Source organism: Triplophysa rosa, linkage group LG9, assembly GCF_024868665.1.
Source record: "Triplophysa rosa linkage group LG9, Trosa_1v2, whole genome shotgun sequence".
NCBI classification, from domain to species: domain Eukaryota; kingdom Metazoa; phylum Chordata; class Actinopteri; order Cypriniformes; family Nemacheilidae; genus Triplophysa; species Triplophysa rosa.
The window spans coordinates 15,998,997-16,024,656 of NC_079898.1; positions in this window are offsets into that span (position 1 = coordinate 15,998,997).

Below are 25,660 nucleotides of genomic sequence, written 5' to 3' on the forward strand. Positions count from 1 at the left end.
CACACACACGCACACACACAGACATGTTAATAACAGGATATTAAAGGGGTGAAATAATTAAGCTAACAAGTGAGCAAGCCTGGCTAAGCTGTCTCCTAAGGTCCGATATCGATACATTAGCTTAGACAAGCGCAATGCATTTTGCATGGGGCCCTGGGAAAATGATTGATCAAGGCATAATAGCCGGCCCCACTCCTCTTCCGCCATTAGCCGGGTCAAGCTGGCAGGCCAGTTTGTCTGGGCATAGGTCAGAGCCATGCTATAATAGCTCTGCTGCCATTACCACTGCACCCGTGTGAAAAACTGCCATTAATTAGCATTACACAGCTTCATGTGCACTACTTATTCAGCCCCTATTGACTACGGAACGGCCAGAGCTCTGGCCTTCTCTCTCAGTGCCAAACGCAGGCACACAGCCATCCTCTCATTTGGACAGATAGAAAGAGATGTGGCGAATTAAGGAGAGAGAGAGCGAACGAGAGAGAGACCCAGGGTCTGACTGGCTGCCCGTGTGCTACTCCCGTTGGTTTCACTGGCTAATTGAATTGGCTTGTCAACAAAGCCGTTGTCATTCAGTAAGTGAATTTGTTGTATTATTGCGCATCACAGCTGCTGCAAATTGTCTGCTATTTCCTGGAGGCAAAGGCAGCCCTTGCCCTGTCACAAAAAGCATGAGATACCAAAAAATAAACCAAACAAAAAACAAATGAAAGTAAAAACGCTAAATGACATAAACAAACAGAAACAACGGGGGCGCCGCAGACAGTAAGCGAGCCGAGGGAGACCGACGAAGCGGGCAGGTGTAATTGAGGCACTGTTGTTTCAGCTGGAGCTCCACACCGGCACAATGGCTGTGGCCCCTGGCACTGCTAGCAGGCCTGTCCATACCCCTACCCATTCAAAGAGCCAGCTTTATCTTATTCAGTCTGCACACACGTAAACGCATTTAAAAAACACTCGCCCAGTGAGGTGGCCACATGTCTGTAGCTCGGTTTCAAAACACTTTCCAGAAAAAGTGTTTTAATGCATCGCAGGCATGCTCCTGACACACAGACTGTTCCGAAAGTTAGCAAACTAATTATGCTGCCTCTTAAAATGCCTAGTTTAGACCGAATTGAGGTGGGAAAACATGCGTTTTTCACAGAGAAGGCAATTCCAGAATGCATTGTGATAAACGATTTTGTCATATTTAAAGTTTTTATGTCATTGTTTATTACTGATAAATATTCATGAGGAATTGAAGAGTTCATAAAAAAATCAAAAATCACATTTTTTGTGCATTCCAATGAATATTAAATTGCAGGGTTATTTTGATTAAGTAACTGTAACAAAAAAGAACCCGGCTAACTAACACAATAACAACTCTGTTTTTGTAAGTATACTCTTTAATTGTAAACAGTTAAGAAACTCATTTTGAAACAGAAGGTATTTGCCTATTTCTTAAATGGATAGTTCACCCAAGAAAGAAAATTCTGTCATGAATTACTCCCTCTCTATAGTTGTTCCAAAACCTGTATACATTTCTTTGTTTGGTTGAACGTAGAGAATGTTTTGTAAACTAACGGTACTGTTTAGCGTGTTGATAAAATGTTTATGTGCTCTCCTACGTCGCTTTCGATAAAAGCGTCTGCCAAATGAGTAAATGTAAATGTAAATTTAGAAAGATATTTGGACGAATGCTTGTCACCAAACAATTCTTGGACCCCATTGACTACCATAGTAGGAAAAATTACAATGGTAGTCAAACATGCTCCAGAACTGTTTGCTGTCCTACATTCTTCGAAACATCTTCTTTTTTGTTCAAAAGAACAAAAAAATAGAAAGTAATTTTTCCTACTATGGTAGTCAATGGGGTCCAAGAACTGTTTGGTTACAAGCATTCTTCCAAATATCTTTCTCTGTGCTCATCACAACAAGGAAATACAGATTCGGGAACAACTCAAAGGTGAGTAAATGATGACAGATGACATTTTTTTTGGGTGAACTATCCCTTTAATCTAAGATCTTAAAGAAGGTGTGAGCGCAGAGTTTATGTGGTGAATTTAGGATTTTACAGGTTCACCTGCAGTGCCCTGTAAAACCACCAAGGCCTGACTGACATGGCTAGGTCTGTCCTCACCCAGCACACTCATCACATCCTCTCCTTCCCCACAGAGAGCATCCAGGTTGGGCACGTGTGCACATGACCCTGTGCTCATGTGTTTGCACTCGTTCCAGACTAACTGACAGGCCAAGCAGGTGATCTTGCACTTTGTGGGAAATGTGTGTTGGCTTGTACGTGTGTTTGTGTATAACAAGCTCTGTGTAACTTCACCGGAGGTGTCAGGTACTTAAACTTATTTATTAAATGCACATATTATTTTGTGAGATTAGTCATACACTCCAGTAAAAGTGAATAACATTTCTAGGAAGAAAACGATACTTTTACAAGTCACCATTTTATTTAGACCTTGAAAGTACAAAGTACATATTTCACTGGTCATCGTAATATTGCATCAAGTAATGCAATGAAAAAACTTGATTTCATCAATCAATTTCAGAAACCAAGAACATTTTTACAAATATATACCGTACATACATTAACTGTAATTGAAAAACAGTATTTGTTCAAAGTTTTATTAACAATTTCAAACTATAATATTCTTAGTACTTTATACACCTCAAGATTTATGGGCTTGTTTTACACCTCTGAGTTAGGTCAGGTAGTGTGTGTGTGTATGTGGTGGAGATGTCAGTGATTATGTGCTCTGCTCAGCAGTTCACTCTGCCATGGTCACTTCCAGGTGATCTGCTTTATAAAGGCTTGCAGGGCCACGACCCGATTACCGGTCACTCACATACTAAGCTGCTGAGGCCGGCCACATGACACTGCTTTCTCTCCCCATCCTCCTCTCCTCTTCCCCCCAACCCAATCTCTTTCATCCCCCCACATTTTTAGCCAGAGTACCCTTGCTCTGGCCTGACAAGGTTATGCCACTGTGCTGTGAGTATCTATTGATTTCCAGCATCAAAGATCCCTGCAGCCAGAGATGGCTTTGCTGCCTCAGATAACACTGTCTTTCTTCTTTAACTCCCTCTCTGTTGCACATACACACACACACACACACGCACACACACGCACACACACACACACACACACGCACGCACGCACGCACGCACGCACGCACGCACGCACGCACACACACACACACACGCACACGCACACACACACAACAAACATGTCACAGTTGTCACAACTCTCTGTTTCTACCTTTTCAGGCTGCGTGATGTCTCATCCATGTTGAGTTTGATTATTTTGGCCTTACAAACTGGCCACCCTGGGGTCAAGTTACCTAATTTTTTATTATTTCTTATTTTTTCATAATATTTTTAAGGATAATCAAAATGAATAAAATTTTGTTCATAATTAAAATTAGACCTTTAGTATTTTGTAAAATTTTGTAAAATTCCATTGCACTGGTCCAGAGTGTGTCTAAAGTGTCCAATGCATATATGTAAAATACAGAAAGTAAGAAATACAGATTTGCACATCAGCAAAACTTTATCCATATCTCTTTCAATGTAATAGAAAGTATCCTCATGATTAGAGTAACAACATCTGAAGAGAAGAATAAGTGGCGTCCAATAAAAAGGTACACAAGATTCTTCCAAAAAAAAGTGGCTCCGTCCCTGTTTGGATATCACAAAGGGGACAGTGCGTCCAGATTTAGATTTAGAAATTATTCATAAGATTTTAAGTCATGGCATCATTTGCTTTTAGGAGGGAAAATGAGATTTTATTATGCGGTTGCTTATGAGCGACTCCCACCCCAGTAGGAGGAATGAATGGCTTAATGCCAAGGCCAATTGAGAGACACTGTTGAGAGCCAGGGGGTAGATTTTCATAAATTATTCATCATTATACAAAATAATCCTTAGCAGGATTGGGATGGGGCTGAAGCGACGGTTGGGGACTGGAAGCTGTTTTCTTTTTTTGGTTGGGGGGTGAGGATTAAACATAAATGTGTCCTTCAAACTGTCTTCGTTGAACGCTTAACTGTCTGTGGCTGTAATATAATGGTCATGGTGGCCGTAGATGTTAGGTGGAGGAGCGCAATGACCCAGCTGATTTGAACGCTTTCTTTCAGATGAGGGACAGAGGGTGAGGTGCCCACCCCCTTGCTGAAGCCCCAAATTCAGACACTGAGCCCGAGAGACCAGACACTTCATCACGACCTGGGGTGAGACCCAGACACACCCCACTATACAATCACATGGACACAGACAGTAAGACACACGCCCTCACATGCAATCGGGCACACACAGACACGCTACACACATAAAATGCGTACATACCTCACATGAACAGAACATTTACTGTATGTATATGCATAAATATAAAGACTAAAGGATAACATTAAAATAAAAAGAATTTGAAAGAAAAAGCACTTCACTTCTATAAAGGGATTTATGAAAATCATTGTATCAAATGAATCATCAGTCACCTTTTATGTCATTTGTGTTCCACAGAACCAATAAAGTCATACGTGTTTAAATAAATACAAACAAAGATTTGTTAAGCGTGCACTGTTCCTTTAAGCAAGATGTCTCTTCTTTGGTGCAATGTTTCAGTTTGGAATCCTGAAGGATGTGATGAAACCCTTCTCTGTATCTCAAGGACACAAACAAAAAGTAACTCTTATTAACACTGCAATTTAATTCAATTTGAAGCCATCTGCTACTGCCAGCATACAAACCCACACAGAGGACCATCACCCATTCCCCGATGAATCCTCAAGTGGGAACGTCCTTTAGTTGTAACTTGGGCGTTAATGGACTGTATACGTTATCAGTCCTTTGTAAAGAAGCACAAGAAAATTTTGATTGAATTTTGATGAAAATGTTTGCGAAAGGACCACATTCAGCCAGCATGATCTAGTTCAAATAAAAAGCACGGTAGGGACAGCAGCGCACCATAAAATGCTGGTGACCAGTAATCTTTTCAACAGGAAAAGCAAAACTCCCTCTGTAGACAATCAACTTTTGAGAAATATTTTCGAGAAACTAGATCGTATAACGTTTACAATCCTGTTACCATCTCCATACTTTTTATGACATATGAAATCTTGCCCTATGCTTTATGGGTTATCTGCAACGGCGGGTTTATCAAAACCAGATGCGTCCTCATGTGAAAGAAGTCATCCAGCTTCCAAGTCAGTTTGAGTACCCCTCCGCTCAAATATCTGTTAGCGCTCATCTCCATACGAGACCTTACACATCTGGCTCTAAAGTACAGAAACATGTTTGTCATAAAAAAAGCAAGAACAATGTTCACTGATGGGGAATTTAGAGTTGGAGCCAGTAGGCGGCTTTTAGTCTTGAATCGGAGTGATAATTCTCCCCTGTCACCCATTGCACAGGGTTGTAATTACTGTCCCTCTTCTGTGAAAGGCCCTGGACTGATCAGTCTCCCCCCGTTGGCTCACCTCTTCTCTGTAACTGTGAACAAATGGCCTGAGAGAATCCAGAGCTCCTGTGGCCTGCTAAAGGGCCCTTGATTTATGAAATTACTGCAAACATGATTGAGGTAGTGGTGATGATTATTGTAATAATAGAGGCACTTGATGAAAAAGAGTCAGCGCTAAACTAGGCATACCTAATGAGGACTCGCAGATTGGGGGATGCTTGTGTGAAAAGTGTTTTACATGAGAATGAGTCTCTCGTTCTCTCTCTCTCTGGCTGTACGAAATATGGAAGTAGTTCGGCTGGGGTTGACGAAATACACTGTGGGAACTACGAGCCTTTCTGAAAATAAATTTACCGGCAAATTTTACTGTCGCACCTTAGCCACATTTAGCACACATTTTCGCTCTAAAATCTTAACTTCAGTGTAATGAAAAGACAACACTAGTGTCAAACAGTTTTCATAATGAATAGTATTTTCTTCACCCATTATGTTCACATTAGCGTGAATGTCAAGTAAACAATAAATCTCTCCAAAATAAAACTCCTCCAAAACTTGATCTCCAAAGCCTGTCTGCACCCCCTCCGGTCCAGGCTTGCTTGACCCAGCGGAGAGGCTGCGTGTTAAGAGCTATTGAATAATAGTGACCTTTAATAAAGAAGGTGATCCCCAGACTTCTTTCCCAGACACGCAGTGACCTTTCAAACCAGACGAGGGCCAAGAAAGGAGGGGGCAGGGGGCAGGGTTCACAGGGGATGGGGGTTCTCCAAGGTTTCAGACTGTGGACTTTGAACCGGCTAGTCCCTGCTGTCCTGTTGTATGTTTCACTCTGCCAGGGATCTCCCCCAACCCCTCCTTTTGCCCACTTTTTTATTGTGTTTGGGGAGTGTTCTGCATGCTGAGGCCTGAGCTGCCGGGCCTGAACCCTTGCTAATCAATTTCTATGTGAAGACGAGTTCTGAGGCTGCGGAAAAAAAGAAACCCGGCCCGCGCTCTCTGACATCACTGCCTTTGACGTCACTTTAGACCACGCTGAAGGATTACACCCAACAAAAATACAGACGATTAAGCGAAACAGTGGCAGATCTGAACCCCTCTTTGTTTCAACGCAGCCCCTGCCCATGCAAAATAAACAAGGGGAGAAAGACATTGCAGGCAACACCTGACACTGAATGCTAAGCTGTCACTCCGCCCAATCATTCATTTCGAAAATGCTGAAGTGGGTTGCCATGTCCCTTTGTTATCTTCCTCTCTCAGACAAAACAGCCCCACACTGTACACTGGCCCTTAATGAATACCTATTGTCCAAACACTTCAGCTAGCTCAAACAGCCCTTTAAGATGCCCATGAAAAACCAGGCTGGAGATAAAGCCTCGGGTCTGCGTGACATTCCCTTCTAGAAAAGAGGTAAGCTCCTTCAGACTATGCAGACACTGAAGGTCATGTGAAGGATCTCGCATGATTTTCTCTCCCTGCATATCAGCGCAGGAGAACAATGGCATGCATATGAGGGCCATGTAGAAAGACCATGTCAGCTAAGCAATGCTTTGTTTATTTACTGTTATTTACATTTTTACTATTTGTGTTTTTACATTTATGTCTCGGATATTATTTGTTGCATTAGTGCCATTCAGAATAATTTTTGCTTTTGTTTTGCATTTAAAGCATATTGTTTAGCATGGGACAGTGCAATGAATGTAGTCTTTAGCATTGGTCATTATTCACTTTCATTGTATGTTAAAGTGAACGATAATATCCTGCCTGCCGAACATCTCTTTGGAAATTTGAGAGAACTATTCCTGTAAATGACTGAAAACAGTTGTGGTCTATAGATATCAGATTGCTTTATTTCACACGGTGTGCTTGAGATTCCGCATATCAACCTTAGTCAACTAGTACAGTGTGTACAAGCATGTGTCCCACTAAGGAAACAATAGTTGACATATCTAAATGTCGTCATAGAACCGTACATTTCTCTTTCTCTTATCTCCTCAGCTTTTTCAGAGGTTTGTGACCTACTGTCAGTCCAAGGACGTTTCTCAACCCCCACGCACAGTTTTATTTAAAAAAATCAAAGCATATCGACTATGAAAAAATAATAACAGTAACTTTTCTTTCCTCTTGGGGCCTGTCTGGTAATGGGGGTAAATCTGGCCCAGTATCTTCACAGACAACAGCAGCTCGTCTAATTGCTTGCAGCATGGCAATTGAAATGGAGAGAGGAGAAAATCTCAGGCTGTATTGATCATATATTGGCCTCTATTTCATCAAGCATCCCGCCTCTCCCTCCCGCACCAATTTATACCCTTGATTCAAGTTGCTGTGTCTGAGTGCACTTGTGTGTCAGAATGTATGAGTGTGATGAGTGTGTGTGTGGCTCTGTTTGATCCTTGATCAATATCTGTCCCCTTGTGAGCCCCTGTCTGGCCGGGTTCCTCCCGCTCCTCAGGATTCTAATGAGTGGCCATGGTAGGACAAAGTCTTCAGCAAACAACCAGACCCCGGTGCTTCGCTTACGAGAGAGAGAGAGAGAGAGAGAGAGAGAGAGAGAGAGAGAGAGAGAGAGAGAGAGAGAGAGGGTGACCTTTGACCCCTTTAAGATGAATCTTTAATCAATCCCATCCCATATATACTATATCGTCGCTGTAGGGTGGAAACCTCCTATGTCCAAATTTGGTCAATTTCATATTTCTTCACAAATCGATGCTATTGGTCAGTCCCCATGTGGGTCTGTTATTTTGACAAATTATTAACCAATCTAAAGTGTTGAAAATAGCTTGAGAGCAAATCTCTTAACTCCATTGGACATTTCAACTGTTTGAGAAGTCTCGTAACTCCACCTCTTCTTCACTCCGCGGGAGCTTCTCGGCATTACGTCTCCTGATTGAAAGTTTTTTAGACAATAACGAGTGAAAATAGTTAAGTTAGATACATTTGAGTAGGCCTGTTTTGTTAAAAATCGATAGCTGTAATGCTTCGGTGCAGAAGGAAGCCCGTGAGCCACGAAGGTAAGTTTGCGAGCAGATTCGGCTAATTTCCACCTATTAGACAGCCTAGTCAACTCATCATTTTTTGTATTACATCACTTATAGTTCTTAAACCTTTAAAATAGAGTTTAGGAAGATGTATGTAACCACAGTCGTTAGCTTTGGTTAACAATTGAAGCCTTTTCTCTTGTCAAGAGGCTCAACGCGACCGCCGACTTTATTTGCGTGCAGATTAATTTCCGCCTATATTAGACAGCCTGTTTAACGTTTTATTTTGGTATTGCATCACTCATAGCTCTAACGTTTAAAATAGAGTTTGGGAAGATGTATGTAACCACAATCATTAGCTTTCATTAGCTTTTAAAGCCTCGTCTCTTGTCAAAAGGCTCAACGCCACCGCAGACTTTGATGAACACTGCTGGCAGCAGCGACGTCTGTGTCCGTACCATTCTTATCAATGACAGCGTAAACTCATATCTCCCTGCTCCCAAGTCATAAACCTTGTATCTCCGATTAAACATGGTTTTGGGGAAATGTTGTGTTAATGTTGGTACACAACAGTATAGGATAGCAATATAAGGTATAATACCAACTTTAACGATACAATGTTTAATAACTCAAAAAATATGCAGTTTTTTTAATTTCCTGAAAAATAATGGTTTTGGAGATACGAGGATTCCGCCCGACAGCGACGATATACATGCACACCAGTGGCGATCCGTGACTCCTCTTCCGGGGAAGCAGTAATGCGAAGCTCGGCAAAACATGTATTTAGCCCGTCACGTGTGGCGCGTCATTTCAAAATACGTGCCTTCTGCAGATGCGTTGAAAGGTTTTTAATAAAAAAAACACTCGCGTTTGCTAGATACTCGCTTAGTCTCATGTGTAATCAGAGTTAACGCAATGTCTCTGAATGCGAGCGTCTCTTTTATCATAAAGCCTTTCGACGCATCTGCAGCAGGCACGTATTTTGACATGATGCATGATGCACATAGGTTCACGTGAAGCGCTGAACACGTATTTTGAATTCCTGCTTCCCTTAAAAAGGAGGCACCGATCGCCACTGATGCACACTGCTACATGATATGTAAAGCCTGAGCAGCTGTTCTCGCTATATGGGAGCTATTGCTTTATTGTCTTTATAGCTGTGCGATTGACAGCATGTGACATCAGTTGAGGAGTTAATGAGGGATAGGGATAGTTAAAGGCAACTTTTCTTTCTTTTTTTTGCCACTGACTCATTAAAGCTGGCCTATTCTTTAACCATTGTCTTGATGCTTCTTTTTTAACATTCTCTGCGCCCTGGTTTGACTTCATAGTGTATCTCCTAAGCTGCTGGATTATCTTTATCCTGCACTCCCTCTCTCACTCGTTCTTTTACTCTTTCATTTTGCTGGTAAGATTCAGAAATACATTCCTAATCAGATGTCTGGTAAAAGGAGAGAGAAAGATAGAAAGTCAAAGAATGACTAATTGTAGCGAGGGATTTGTCCTGATCTGTGCTCGGCCCGCTGTACTTACAGCTCAGCCAACTTGCCCTTCATTTCCATGCCTTTATCTGAGGGTCCAACGCTGTTTCTGGAACATTCTGCTCTTCTTTCACTGTTCTTGCTGATTCTACAGCTTGCTAATGTCACCCGCACAGCTCTGCCCAAGAGAGTTGGTTTTAAGGGGACTCCAATCCCAAAAATATTTCATAATTTTCTCACCCTTATGTCAAACCTGTATGACTTTCTTTCTTCAGCAGAACACATATTTTGAAGAGCATTGGGAACCAAACAACATTGCCCCCCCATTGACTTCCATTATATGGACATTTCTCCAAATATCTTCTTTTGTGTTCCACTGAAGAAGCAGACATATACAGGTTTTGAATGACATGAGGATGAATAATTTTTCCTAACTATTCCTTTAATTATATTATGCCCTTTAAAAGGACAGTTCACCCAGAAATAAATATTCTGTCATCATTTTCTCACCCTCGAGTTGTTCAAAATCTGTATACATTTTCATAGCACAAAAAAAGACACAGAACAAAGAAATTTATAAAGCGATCTTCCCTATTATGGTAGTCAATGGTGGTCAAGGTTTGGTTACAAGCATTCTTCCAAATATCTTTCTCTGTGTTCCTCATAGCAAATAAATTCATACAGATTTTAAACAACTTGAGGATGACTAAATGATGACAGAATTTTCATTTTTGGCTGAACTGTTCCTTTAAAAGTAGCAGTTTATCACTAACCCCCAGAACACAGAAATAAATAGATTTATTTTTTTATTAGATTTTTTCCAACAGTTGTTCATTGTGACTACATTATCAGTGTCAATAAAAAAAGATGTTTGGTTATGAGAACCAGGTACGTTTAATGTTATCTGCATCTATATATTTTTTGGTAAACCCTATACCTTGAGATAGATAGCACTTTCCTTACCAAAGTGCTTGATATGTTTCTTAAGGAAATCAAAGGTAATTAGCACAACAGAGATAAAGAGCAATTTGCATGCACTGTGCTATAGGAAAATACTTAAAGAAGGATGACAAGAGTGCCTTCACGAGGAGGTTAAACAAACAATATATAGGAAGGTCTGGTCATTCTTCAGCTATGCGGTGGGTCGGCCAGTCTCCTCTGATAAGGCAGTTCGTAATAATCTAAAAGGGTTAGCGGTTTGTTGCTCCTTTCCCCTTTTTTCATCATTTCCTTCAGTATAGTTACTCAAGAGGCCATGGTCAGCCATGACATGCCGATAAGGAAATAAGGGGCCCGAGGAAACGTGTGCGGAGAGGCCTTGGAGGGTGCAGTCTGTGAGGAGAGAAGGCATTAATATAAACAAAGCAGGGCCCTGCTCTCTGTTAAACAGATTAATTGCAGTGGTGACACCTTTGCCATTGACAGGCATCAACAAGGAACTTGTCTTTGACATGGTCTCATTGTGGGGAGGAGCAGGACTCGTGTTAGTTCATTGCCGAGTCCCGTCTCACTGCGCTGGGAGCAGATGCTGCTCATTGGCAAGCTTTCAAGCCCTTTTATGAATGTTAAAACTCACATATCAAAAGAGCCTCGCGACAGCTTGACAAGTCTATAACAAAGGTCCCAGATATTAAAAATTTATATACATTCATTATTGCCCACATTTGATTCAAAGTCATGTTTGAATGCATGAAGATTTTGCATGGGGTTTCTCTCGAACTGTTGGGACTTTTCCCATGTAGAGTGAAATGAACAGTTTCAAAAGAAGGTTCTGAATAAAATAAACAACAATAATAATGTAAACAATAATCTTTACAAATTATGTAAATCATTTTCATTTTCATAAAGAGTAAGTTTTTTAACTCTTATGTCCAGTCTATGACAAGGATTGCAACCAATGGCTCACTCCACCTCTCATTCTGAGGTAATAAAAACATAACGCTAAGCTCTTTATAGACCGCTAAAGACATAGTTATTTATATAATATTGCATTTCTGTCAATAGATCCATCAAAAAATTACACATTGGACATTTAAAGAGACCAAAAATAGAAATTCTGTCAACATTGTTCCGAATATGAATATAATATGACCGAATATGAGAGGTAAATTGTTATTAGTGATGATGTGGTAATAGCATTTTTTAAAACATACGTATACATTTGCTGCTACCTATTAGCTATGTATTTCCATAAAATACACTGAAAACATTTAGTTTCACTCAATGCTTGATGTTTACAAAGCAAACCTCCTTAGGACAGCTAGGATAGAAATAATTAATAAAACAACCATCCGCATACAAAGAATGACTTATAGCTTCAAGAGTTCCTTTTTTCAAGCCCCAAACTTTTCAGCAGTCTCTTAAAACACTTTCCCCTCATTAAATGCTATGGAGTCTGGTCGCTGCATGTGGTGTTTATTTTCACTTTCGGCCTCAGAGAGAGTCAGGAGTCTGAGCTAACTCCAAGCTGGGGGGACGGTGTGGTCACAACCATAAGAAAAGAGAGAGACGTGTGGAGGCCTTTAGCCAAGAGGTTTTGTGTTTGATGGAACCACTGGCCCCTGTTTCCTTCCTTCCCTTTGCATTGGTCGTACTGGCTCTTCTGCTCTATCTAGCCCTGCTGCCAGCACGTCCTCTGGGGCCAGTTTCGTTTAAGCTGTCCTTTCACCAGTTGGCTGAGCACGGTGGTCCATGCAGACCATTCTAGTTCCTGATTCTCAGAAAAGAGAACACCTGTGTTACAAAAAATGTCTCAAAATAAACCTCGGGCCCACCAGCTAAACACACATTCGGTATCAAATGCAAAACAGTTCCTCATCTATGTGGCGGTTTCCGCCTAGAAAGTGAAGGTCATGTTTTATGAGAAATGCGTGGCCTTAATGTCCTCGGCTAGAACTTTGAAATGTCTCATTTGACATTGACGTATTTCATGCTTTGTCTGTTAGTCAACCTTTAGATAAGGTCTTGAAGCCAACAGTTTAAAATCCAACCATTTAGACTGTGGATGTAGAATCACACTATATCACTTTCCTCATTTAAACCTTAGCATTTAAAATGCACAATTGAAGATTTTAGTAATGACAACATGCACATATTAGATTCTTTGATGTATGGCTTCAGGTGCCAAGAGCAAGTGTACGTATGTGGCCTCGTGGCCTTCATGATATGTCACAGGGGCTGGTGGCAGGGGTCTCCAAGCTTATATGTTCCTATAAGCACTTGCAGGCTGAATCTTATCTGTTCTTATCGCTTCTCAGACCGTCCCTGGAACACTACGCCTGCTCCACCAGCCCCTTATCTGGCCCACCACCACACTCTCAGCCCCTGGCCACATTGACGCACCACAGCATGGCTGTGTGTATGTGCACATGTGTGTATTTTGTATGTATACGCTGTTGACTCACAAGTAACTGCAGGACGATAAGGTACGGAACGCAGAACTACATATCTCTACCATTCGAACTGACCCCCAGCTCACACACACGGAAACTGGTCATAACAGATGAAAAACACTCTTATTTTGAAGTCTGGTTCATTATATTAAGAGACTATGGATTGCTATGTTCTCTTTTGATGCAGGTTATGAACTGTGGGGAAGACTGTGAATCAGTGAAAGTTTTTTGATTTCAAGAGTGTAAATCAGATTTATGTTGATATTTGCTAGTAATGTGTGTTTATATGTGACCCTGGACAACAAAACTCATAAGTAGCACGGGTATATTTGTAGCAATAGCCAACAAAACTTTTCAAAAAAAATTTATGGGTCAACATGATCAATTTTTCTTTTATGCCCAAAATCATTAGGATGTTAAGTAAAGATCATGTTAAAAAAATGTGTGAGTGGATGCAGCAAAATCGTGAACAAAAATGGTCGGAAACACTGCTACAAACTTCGCTCGCTGCTGCCCGCTCTTTGGGAATTACCCACTCAAGATTGGTATCTATGTAAAGCTTAGAGTTTCCATTTTCGGGTTCATCTACTCTCCACAACGTCATTACAGCGGTATGAGAGCGTTCAAACAAACCTGTTTCGTCTTAGCAACGGCCTGCTACAGCGCCTTATGACTGGTTTTGTGGTCATATGGTAATGTTCAGTGTATATTTATTCATGTGCTGTGAAACATATGTTGAATGACCAAGTTGTTGATTTCGTCTGCATTCTGTTGTCCACATACTTCTCAAACCAAACCTTTAGTGGTGAATGCTTCATTTACTTCTAAACATTGGTGGTTGGTGGGAGGTTATGCCTATGTTCTCTATCATCGCTTCCTCAGCACATAAAGCACAAGGCTGAAGGCTTCACACTTTCACAGTTCACAGGACTCTCTGTTCCTCTCCACTTATAGTTTACTCCAAACTGTGTCCATTTCACAAGAATAAATGACTCTCTCTCTTTCTCGCTCTGTTCTTCTTTCTCTCAGCTACGTTAGCCACACTCTTTCCCAGAGGGAACATGCGCTGTCAGCTCAGTGGCCTCACATCTGGAGCTTCCTGCTGGGCTAGGTCGGCCTCGCCTCCCCTCCGGCCCCCTCCTCCCCATCCCTGCTCTCACTGCCACTGAGCCGGGCATTATCCTCCTCCCCAGCTCCAGAGCGCAGGCTGGCACTCCCTGCCGCCTTCTTGCCAAAGTCCCTTTCATTTAAATAAGATTAAACACAAATGTGGAGTGGGGGCACACACACTGACTGGCCTGGGAGTTGAAGGGATGTTGCAGAGCACTAATCTATTCCACGGCCAATCTTTGGAAGTAAGAGAGAGAGAGAGAGAGAGAGAGAGAGAGAGAGAAAGAAAGAGAGAGAGAGAAAGAGAGGAAGGGAAACAGGGCAGGCTCTGGTGTGTTGATGGTCATATTCTTCACATGGCTTGTCATTCGGTGGCCGCACTCTTCACTGCTGCCGACTATTGATTCTGCACCGTTCAAAGAAATAAAACGGCATTGATCTCGAGTCACATGAAAACATCTTAAGGAGGAGAGAAATTCCTCTCTGGATGAGCAATGGCACTTTTCTGGCTATTGACTTCACACACCCACATTTCGCCATTCTGTTAGAGTTAACATTTTATGATTATTTACTCACCCTCATGTCATCTAAGACGTCCATGTCTTTATTTCGTCTGTAGAAACTAATCCAAGGTTGTTGAGGAAAACATTTCCGTATCTTCCCCCAAATAATGGATTTAATGGGGGGGCAACCTGATTTAAGGTCCACATTTCAGTTTCTTTGCAGCTTTAAATGGCTAAACGCGACACCAGCTGATGAATTAGGGTGTTTTCTAGCAAAATGATTAGTCATTTTCTAAGAAAAATTCTACTTTTTATACTTTTCAACCACGGCTTGGACGTCTTGTATGACATGAGGGTGAATAAATATCATAAAATTCTAAAGTGAATTTCTCCTTCAAACTTTTTTACTTTACAAACTGAAAGTAGTGATGTTTCTAACTAAACAACATATTTTCTCCAGAAGTTGAGAGGCTCACTGCTTTTACAGTAACATGCTACTTTTGTTCAACAAGTGGCAATGTAGCGTGATAAAAAAATGCACATACTGTATGAGAGTGAGCTTAAGCAATATCAAATATTGTGTGCCATTCAATTATGTGAGTTGCTTCATTTTCAAAAATGATTCTTTGTGTAAAAAAACTGTCTTGCTATGGGTAGTTAACTGCCGTGTTGTCAACTGGTATATACAGCAGTCATTTGAGTTTTCTATTATTATGAGTTCCATTTATCCGTTTAATTAATCTCTTCATTTTAATGTGGTCAACCCAATTACACATGCACATGCAAAAATTCTGCATGCCAACAAATGCCTTAAAATACCCAAGCAATGTCAGGCAGAAATGAATTATACAATTACAACAATTAGCATATCCTACCCATAGGACAATCCCTCAGTCTTCCCTGCTGAGGCCTTTAACTGCATATTCAGCATATAAAATACTGCATTAAAAGATGAGCAAACAATGCACAGCACACGGATGCTAATGTATGGGTCAGGGTGAACTCTGAGGAGTGATTGCTGATTCCGGGTGACACGGGTCAGGAAAAAGAACGGTAGTCTGTCCGTAGGGGATCGACCGCTGCCGTCCTACAGGGCACATCCAAGACTGATTTGCATGGTCGTGTCCAAATGTGTGAGGATACGTATTTGGACGGAAGATCCAGGGAGCACAGGGTTATTCAATAAGCCTGCGGATGAGGCTACTCATGAAAACAGCTCTGCTCTGGTCATCATCAACCTCATTAGAATTATTAATATTTCACATGGAGGCAGAGGGGTTGCTTTGATGCCAGCAGCTCTTTTCATGCATTGTGACAATGCTTGTCCCCTGTCTTTGGCCTTGGATCCAACCGGATCTGATCAGCTTGATTCCGCCAATGATTGCTCACATAATGTGGTCAGGGTGAGGGGAAAAGAGGATCACGGGTCTTGGTGCAGTCTGCGGCCCGTCCGCAACCCACAACCCACAGGATATGCTGAATCTGGGATTCATTCCTTTTCATGTCAACAATGGAAAAGTTGCATGGGATTTGCATTAATAATCTGCATGCATTTGCCGCCCTTTTACGTATCATCTCTGCAGATATGCGTATTCATAGAGACGGAGAGCAGGAAGAAAGAAATGTTTGCGCTCTTAATTGCTCAACACAAAAGCAGCAGCTTTGTAAACAAACGGAAACTCGCAGATATATTTGCATATTCATGTGGGGAAAGTTTTTTCCCCTCTGAAGGTGATGAGGCTTGAAGTTATTTATTTTCTTTGACAGTGTGCATCTTTCAGAAAGGGGCCACCTTTTATTGTTTTGGCTCATTTATCTCATGCACGCACACACAAACACAAACACGCATGCGCACGCACGCACGCACGCACGCACGCACGCACGCACGCACGCACGCACGCACGCACGCACACACACACACACACACACACACACACACACACACACACACACACACACACACGCACACACACGCACACACACGCACGCACACACACACACATGCGTGCACACACAGACTTTTGAAGCCATATTAGTGAAGATCTACCATATACACAATGGTTTCCATATTAAGATAATAATATTAACTATATCTTAGACCTATAACCCACACAAACCTATTGACATTGTAGAGAAAATCTTCTAAAGCATTTTGTAACTCTGTTGTCTTTTGTCTGCTACCAGTGTGTTGGTTTATTGTGTCTGTCACTCTCTGATCCTCAGCTCCTGAGGCTGTAGTGAATGATTCTGTCCACCAGGGTGTGTTTTAGAGGTCTCACATTCCTCTCAGTGCTAACATGATGTCAGAGCCCACAGGGTCCAAAGGTCAATATCAAACTATCACTTTTAAATGGAAAGAAGCGAAACTATAGAACGAGTGAAGAGGTTTTCCATCTAAAAATCCAAACATTTTCCCAGCAAAATCTATCTCATATTTAGAAATCACAGGAACACTGCTGTTTTTGTCTATTGTCTGAATAACTATAAATCAAAGGGGAAAAATATTAATAAAAAAGAAAAATCTCGCTTTGGAAATAATGTATTTTATGAGTCAAGCATACTTTTCCTCAGACAAACAGTACAGTGTGCTGAACTGTAATTATTCAACAAATGACATTTCCCATATTATGCTATTTGAGCACATTCACGCCTTTACTTAGATGTTTTAACCTCTTATTCGGGGTTATTTCACCCATGTACAATTTAAAAACCTTGGTGTGGGGAAAACCGTAACAGACTTCAAACACATTTGATTATACTCTACAATCACATCATAAAACATAATTGTTTTACCCCTCCAACCCCCACTTCCATCTCACCTCACACCCTTTTGTGTACAGTCATACACAAAGTATTACAAACTAATAGACAAACACACACAAATGAGCCGCTCTGGTACAGCCCCAGCTCAGACTCATAGTAAAACAAAAATACACGCTTTCTTGGAATGAAGCCAAGTACTAGTGAGGCTTGTTTAGAAAGCTTTCAGTTAAAAAGCCACTTTTTGGCAGGAATGGGGGTGGTAGAGCCACAGCAGCAGGTCAGAACTGCTAAAATAAATAATGGTTTAGGGAGAGAGGACCATTCCTGTAATTATATCTGTCAGCTGACACCCAGCCACCCCGACTGCTCTCTCTCTCTCTCTCTCTCTCTCTCTCTCTCACACACACACACTCTCTCTCTCTTTCTATTCATCAGCTTTCTTTCCTTTCACTCGCCCTGCCACATATCATTCATAATTGTTTTTTTCTGTGTGACACATGTAAGTGCATAATAATAAGTACAGAGTACTCGCACAGTGTTCACATGGGGTCTTTAATCAGCTACCTCATTCACATAGGGGTGTGCACATGAGGCAAAATACTTATTCTCACGAGAGCATTTACTGTACACTGAACATGTACTAAGAAACTTCCTTGCTCACCTTGCTCTATTGCAAATCCTACTAAATAGATAAATAAAAAGAAACAAATTGTAATAATACAAAACATGCAAAATCACCATAACTGGATCCATAAAACCACATTAGGAACTAAATAATTTACAAAAAGCCCTGGTTAGTGATGACATTGGTTGACGTTTGTGTTATTTAACCAACTGGCACAATGGTACTCTATGGCCATGTTATCAAAAAGTGGGGATATATGCCATTTGCCTTTGCCTATTATGAATGCTTAATTTTCTGGAGAATAAAAACTGGCCTTGCTTTTGACAAAAAAAAAAGTTAAAGAATTTAACTCTTCAGTTTTGAACATGATCTCGACTGTAATATAAGCAGCATGATAGGGGAGACAGATGCTTTTAACAAACTTTTAGGATTCCACATTTTAGAATGTTTATATGTTCAAATTACAAATGATCAAACTGGTAAATTTATCTTGAACCTGAAGAGTTTCACTCCTCAAGATTATTCTGACACAGAAATCACTTTTGCTTTGAAAGACAAACTTTGAAAGCATGATGAAAGCCCACATAATGGGATACAGTAAAGGGGGAAGAACGGATCTCGACGGATACCTTCATTACCGAAAAGGAAGAATCATAAGTAGAGACGCCGGCGCTTCCTGTTAAAGGCGATTAGCGCGGCAGTCAGGGGGCTCTTCCTGCCCGCACAGCCAGGCTGCGCAGGTGAGAGCAGTCATGCATGCCCACTCTTTCCCTCCTAGTCCATTTGTGGTAGGGTGCCCAGTGAGACAGGGTGGTGGGGGCCAAGATTAAACGGCAGGAAGAGTTAGGAGTCTTGTCACTGTTTATTCTTAGATTTCAAAACATGGAGGGGGGTTGGCAAAGCTAAATCCCCATCGCTCTCGTTCCCCTCAGGGTCTCGCTCCTGCTTTCCTCTGCCTGCCAATCATTTCTCTGCCCACGGGGCCAAACGCGGGCCTTTCCAAAGGGGAAGCATTAGCAACACCACTTTGGCTCTGCAGATTTGTTTATTCCTGTCTGATGAAAACTGATGCATTTTAATATGATCATTTTGGAGGCTATTCCGCTCTGAGAAGACTTTTTAACAATTATTTACACTTTATGAGGTTGTTTTCTCATCATTTTCCTGCCGCAGCGAGTTTTGGATAGACAGTGTGTTGACCTACAGAGATCACAAGGTGATTAGAGTGCTGTGTGTGTGTTTGCAACGACGATACACAGCGATGTTCAGGGAAATCAAAGCCAGGTGGCAGGTCCTTTGTGAGAGTGATGGTTTGTTTTGCAAGACTGCACTCACAGATTAGCTAGCTGACTGTGGAACCAATGTGTCCAAGTACCTTTTCCCTTCTGGACCATTTTCATCAGTGCCCATCTCTAAGTTATTTTATTCAAACCTGCATCTCACACAAAAGAAATTTTAATTTGAGAATGAGGTGAGATGGACTTCTACACCAAAGCCAGGTGAATAGCGGGATCCAAAGGTCTTAGACCACATTATGTTTTTTTTTGCAGCTTTATAGTTTTTTATCTTTAGCATAACAATTTGAGTGATGCGTGTACATGATTTTCAGAGTTTTTTTGTACCTGGTAGGTTCTACTTTTGCTTTTATGACAGGTTTTATGATTTATGTCCAACGGCATAATTTGAAGTTGAGCATTTTGTGTACTTTACGGATAGCAAGAACATCTTTTATACGAATGAGATCATTGTTTATTTGATTAGGAATGCATTGCAAATTAAAAAAAGATAATTATAGAAAATTTGTTATAAAAATTTTAAAATACTTTTTTCTCTAAATTAATCATCTCGGAATCTTAAATTTTCTAGACAGCCTAGACATTTGAACCGTACTATATATACAACCATTCCCAGGGTTACACATTTAAGCTGAAAGTCTCCGAGAGACTGTGAGCTTATGATTCAGTACCTTGATTCAGGTACCGTATGTGAGTCAGAGCCCCGAAGGCCTCCAGCCTGCACAAAGAGAACATCCCTCCTTTGCCAGAGTCTCCTTGATCTTCCCAGCCCCAGGTATACTACACCAAGGGGGCACAAGCCCTGAACCCACCCTAACGTTTGTGTTTGTGTACCGTCGTAACTGGATGAGAGCATCAGCTTAACATCGATGAAGACCCACCATGAAGTTCCCTCTCGGTCTGAATGCAAAAAAGCGCGGGCCCCCCGTGACCCCTCCTCTTCCCCAGGCCTAGCTTCCAAAAATAGCAGCATGGTGGAATGGACTCTGACCCTCTCACCCCACAGTGTTAGTCTCGGTTATGGTGCAGATGCCTTTTTCCTCCTTCAAAGGTTTGCTAATGCTTCCCCTAGGATCAAACTCAAACTGTGCAGTCTGTCCTCTACTCCTTTTTACACATTTTTCTCTCTCTCGCTCCCCTTCGCTCTGTCTTTCTCCTTCCATCTCTTATTTTCTCCCTGTTGCTGCCAGGGGGCAGAGAAATAATTCAAACTCGATGCATATTGCAAGCGCTTTGGTCAGTGCTGCAGCCAGCGAGTAATGACACATTAGTTTAGTGAAGTGACCCGGCTGACTCGCACTCCATAATAAATAGCTTGGGCCCGAAACGAACTTTGCCTGGGTCTGCTGCGCATGCCTTCAGCGCACACGACACTTTAAAGGTGTTTTCAACAAGCAAAGACTAGACAGAAAGAGGAAGGGGAGCAGAAGAAAGAGAAATAGCATCCCTTTAGGTAACAGAAATATTTCTGCATTGTTTAATATTTAATCACTTTGCCTTCTAACATTCAGATTTCTTTTTGCATATTCCATATAAAAATATATAATTAATGTCTGAGAAGCACATAAAAAAAACAAAATTCTCACAAGTGCGGGAAAAATCAGTTGTTGTTGTGGAGAGCAAATTAATGCAGTGATAAAAGAAGATGCTGAGGCTATGTTTTTTTGTCTTCATCATACCTTCAGATCTTAGGTTCTTTTGTTTCGAGGCTGGGTGAGGTTGTTGGTCATTTTGCTGTGTTTTGATTACACGATTTTGCCCTCAAGGTGTACCTTTCTTGTAGTGCATTGCCAAATCTGTATTTGTTTTCCACATAAACAAAATCTCATTAACAAGAGTTTTTTGACCCATGACACCACTATCAATTTGGAATGAAATGTTTGTTTGAAATATTAAGCTAACATCTTCATTTATGTTGGTGATAATATAAAGCTCAAATCGCTGCTGTCCTTCTGAAACCTTGTATGTCAATATTTCGTGATTTTTATTTTTTGCCATAAATCATTAGTATTAGTCACCTATGTTTGTCAATGGGTTTTGCAAATATCTAACCAATAAAAGTATTAAAAAGTGCTCAAAAAGTGTCAACAACACAGTATTTAATCATTTAAAGTGTACAGTGTTTTTTTCCATTTTCTGAAAAAAGTGAATTTGGACATCCAAGGTTTCGGAAGGACAGCGACAATATGTCATCTGTCACTTTTTGGACTTTGTGATAGATGTCACATGACTCCTCAAGACACTTACAGTTTCATCCCAGCACAACAAGTGTTTTCGACTTTTGTATACAAAATGCATCAGACAATGAGTCAACACACAGTGGTTATGCCGTTTATCCAAATAAAAGCATACCCACAAATCTACATCCATTTTATTCTGCGTGTATGTGCTATCTATTCTGCAAACCCGGTGCGCCCTGCTACAGCGGACGGAGGCCGTATTCACTAATCGCCCAATAAAGATTAATCTCCCTCCCTCACCTCTCTCCTGTAATGTTGTCACAGCCGCTGAGCTAAAATTTTAATAGGTTTTTTAGCATAGCTCCATATTCCTTTCAGCGTGGGTCACTAATGACCAGCTGTGAGTGCAGTGCGCTGACCCCCCTGAGCAGACTGGGCTGCCTGGCCTCATTCTCAATATGCTAGCCCTCCAATTATCCTTAGCATGCCCCCCGGCGCAGGCCAGCGGCCCCTATACTACCACTGCCAGCCAACTACACCGCCACATGCCGCAGCAGAAAAATCTGCATCTGATATGAATGCATGTTCATTTCGCTTCACATGGGTGTTTGGAGCAGCACTACTTGTGTGGAACAATGTGCTGCGTTCTCTATAACATATAACCGTAACGTCCATTATTCCATTTGGGACATTTTTAACACCTTTGAGTTGGCCTACCTTGGGTCTGTCGATGTATTGGGTAATACTATAGTACTTGATACCTTGGTAATGAAATTCATGTACTGTGGTGTTTACATGGTACTCCAAGATAATTATCAAATATCCTGGTACAGGTCAGTCTGCCATACTTACAGCTGCAAGTCTCTGGCAGCTCTCTCTCTCTCTCTTTCTATCTGTGCTGGTCTAATTCTCAGTCAGCACACCTGACAGTCTTCCTCTTTGTCCTCCTCTTTTTGAAGCTCAGAGGAACACGAGCTCATAGCAGGCAGCTATAAGAATTTGTCCGGCTTTGACATGGCAAATGCATTTCTAAGCTCTTCTTTGAGTACATCCTTATCGATATGAATGCTAAGCTGTGACTGCTCTGAACCTCTGCTCTTTAGGAATGGGCCCACGCCGATGCTGCCAGATGCAAATTTGACCAAAACAGGCACCCGATAATACTACTGACATTTGGGGCTTGCAGATGCACTGTCTATATGAAGGGAAAAGGTATGAACACATGCACTTACAGATATATTCATAAAGAGCACATAGCAGCAATACAATGTGCAGTTGAAATCTTGTAGGATATGCCTTTTGGAATCGTATCCTTTGTTGACTCCAAAATGATTCTGCTTGAAAGAATCTGAAGTGAGAGATCTATTCAGCTTAATAAAAAATAAAAAAACATAATTTAACAGAATTTTTCTGTTATTTTTTTACTAATTTTCTACATAGGCTATGTGACCCTGGACAACAAAACCAGTCTTATGGGTCAATTTTTCGAAATTTAGATTTTTACATAATCTGAACGCTGAATAATTAAGCTTTCTATTGATGTATGGGTTGTTAGGATAGGACAATATCGGAGATACAACCGTTTAAAACTCTGGAATCTGAGGGTGCAAGAAAAAAAATATTGAGAAAATTGCCTTTGAAGTTGTTAATCAGAGGCACTGTAGCAGGCCATTCACTCAAAAATAAAGTTTGTATATATTTATGGCAGGAAATTTACAAAATATCTTCTTCATGGAACATGATCTTGACTTAATATCCCAATGATTTTTGGCATAAAAGAAAAATCTATCATTTTGACCCATACAATGTATTTTTGGCTTTTACAAAAAAATGTTCCAGGGTCACATACAATGTCAAACATTTTTTACAGATAAAAAAAATACGGTCAAAAACCGTAAAATTGTAGAAAAGACAAAAAACTTGAAAAATTTAATTTTACAGGGGAAACTGTAATTTAACAGTTTATTTCTGAAGCCCCATGAGCTAATTTACAGTTAATATGTAAAATTATAGAAAAAGACATCTAAATTACAAGAAAAACAGGGAAAACATGATATTTCACAGACAAAAAAAAGTTATTTTACGGTTTATTTTTGGCGCCCCAGCTGCCAGAAAATTTCAGAATTTTTTTACATTGCAGGAATCCAACACAATTTTATGATGTCATATTTACTATGTAAATACAACAATTAATGCCTTGTAGTCTATATCACATATCAATGTCAACAGTTAAATGAAACAGCCAAAAGGGGTATGTTAATTATTATTGAAGGGTATTATGATTATAGAACCAGATATCAGTAAAAAAAATATTCGTGCTTAAAGATGAGCACTTAAGACAGAAATACTGTGGGGATTTCTCTTTTAACTTCATGTATATATAGTGAATAAAATATTAAACTCAGCATATGGTTCCTTTAATGTGGACAGTTTCAGAAGCTTTTAGCCCAATGACCAGCTTTGGCTGCATAGCGTTAATTGTGTCAGGGATTAAAGTGACCTTCTAAAAATGATTAAGACCCGAGTCAATTCTGTAATATCAGTTAATAAAATAAAAACCTATTATCAATAGGATAGGTAAATATATGGGAGAAAATAAAAATAAGCAGGAATTAACATTACACATTAATATTATATTTATATAAATATGAATATGTTTAAAAAACATCTATAATAGAGTAAAAAATGATAGAAGTACAACTTTAAACTTCACAACTCCTCAATGAACTTAATGAATAAATGCATCATTTTTATTTTTATATAGGGGATTCTGATCCAGTTTGACCAGCCATGTGCTGCAGTTTGTAATTAGTGCAGTCGTTTCATTTAAAAGAAAGAGAGAGCACCTACAGGACCCTGGGAAAAGAGTGACTGAACAATAGTGAAAGAAACTGAGAAAAAAGTGACAGATACAGGCATAATCTCACCAATCTGACATTGACCCTTTTCATTAAAGGATGATTAAAACTTTTTTAAATGCTGTTTGCCCTTACAAGACGATAACCTCTACAACACAAGACATAAAAGAATAATAGCGTCTATAAAAAGGAACAAAGAAATTCTTGGCTGAACTAGGAAAACCCAATTGGAACATTTTAGAAAATTAATGAAATTTTAGATCAAATGAATAATAAATCGGGAGAAAATGAATTATAAATGAGAAAAAGTGCTGGTACTATGCAGCAGTACTAAAGGAACATGTAATCCTACAACAAGCTTGAGGAAACAGGGTCAGGTTTAAGCCAGTGTAGTGGTGTGCAAACAAAGGTTTCCCTTCTACTTTGCTTTGAAGATAATTGAAACAACTACATTTGAAAAGACTCCAGCCCAACTACCTACTACTGTACACAGGCCAGTTTTACCTTTTGTTTTTAACGTTTGCCAGCAACAGTGAGATTTGAGCAATTCTGCGCTTTTAACCAAGAGAATCACATCAAATGCATACTTGCACTCACATGCCTTGGTACTTAATGAAGTTTTAAAAGCTCCATTAAAAATGAAACTGGAGAAAATATGTAAAATGTTTCATGTTGTGGAAAGTTGGCCCATTAAAAGTTGGGTCTTCTTGAAAGAACGAAACCAACTTCTTTGTTCATCTTTGTCGCACAACATCAATCCACCACTTAAAATGACCAAAAATAATGAATTATCTTTATCAATCTCAACACGTTCCTGTACCAAAGGCTGCATTATTGCTGTAGAATATTAATACTAATTTCAATTATTAATATTTTAATTATACAAATGAATTAAACATGAGAGAAGCAAAAAGAAAATAAGTCTCACCTCAATAGTCGATAGAATCCCCGAGTTCAGGCCGTGAGAGAGATGCAAAGCTTTCTGTTCTCATCTTTCTCGCAATAAAAAAATGTTAATAACAACCTCTGAGTGAG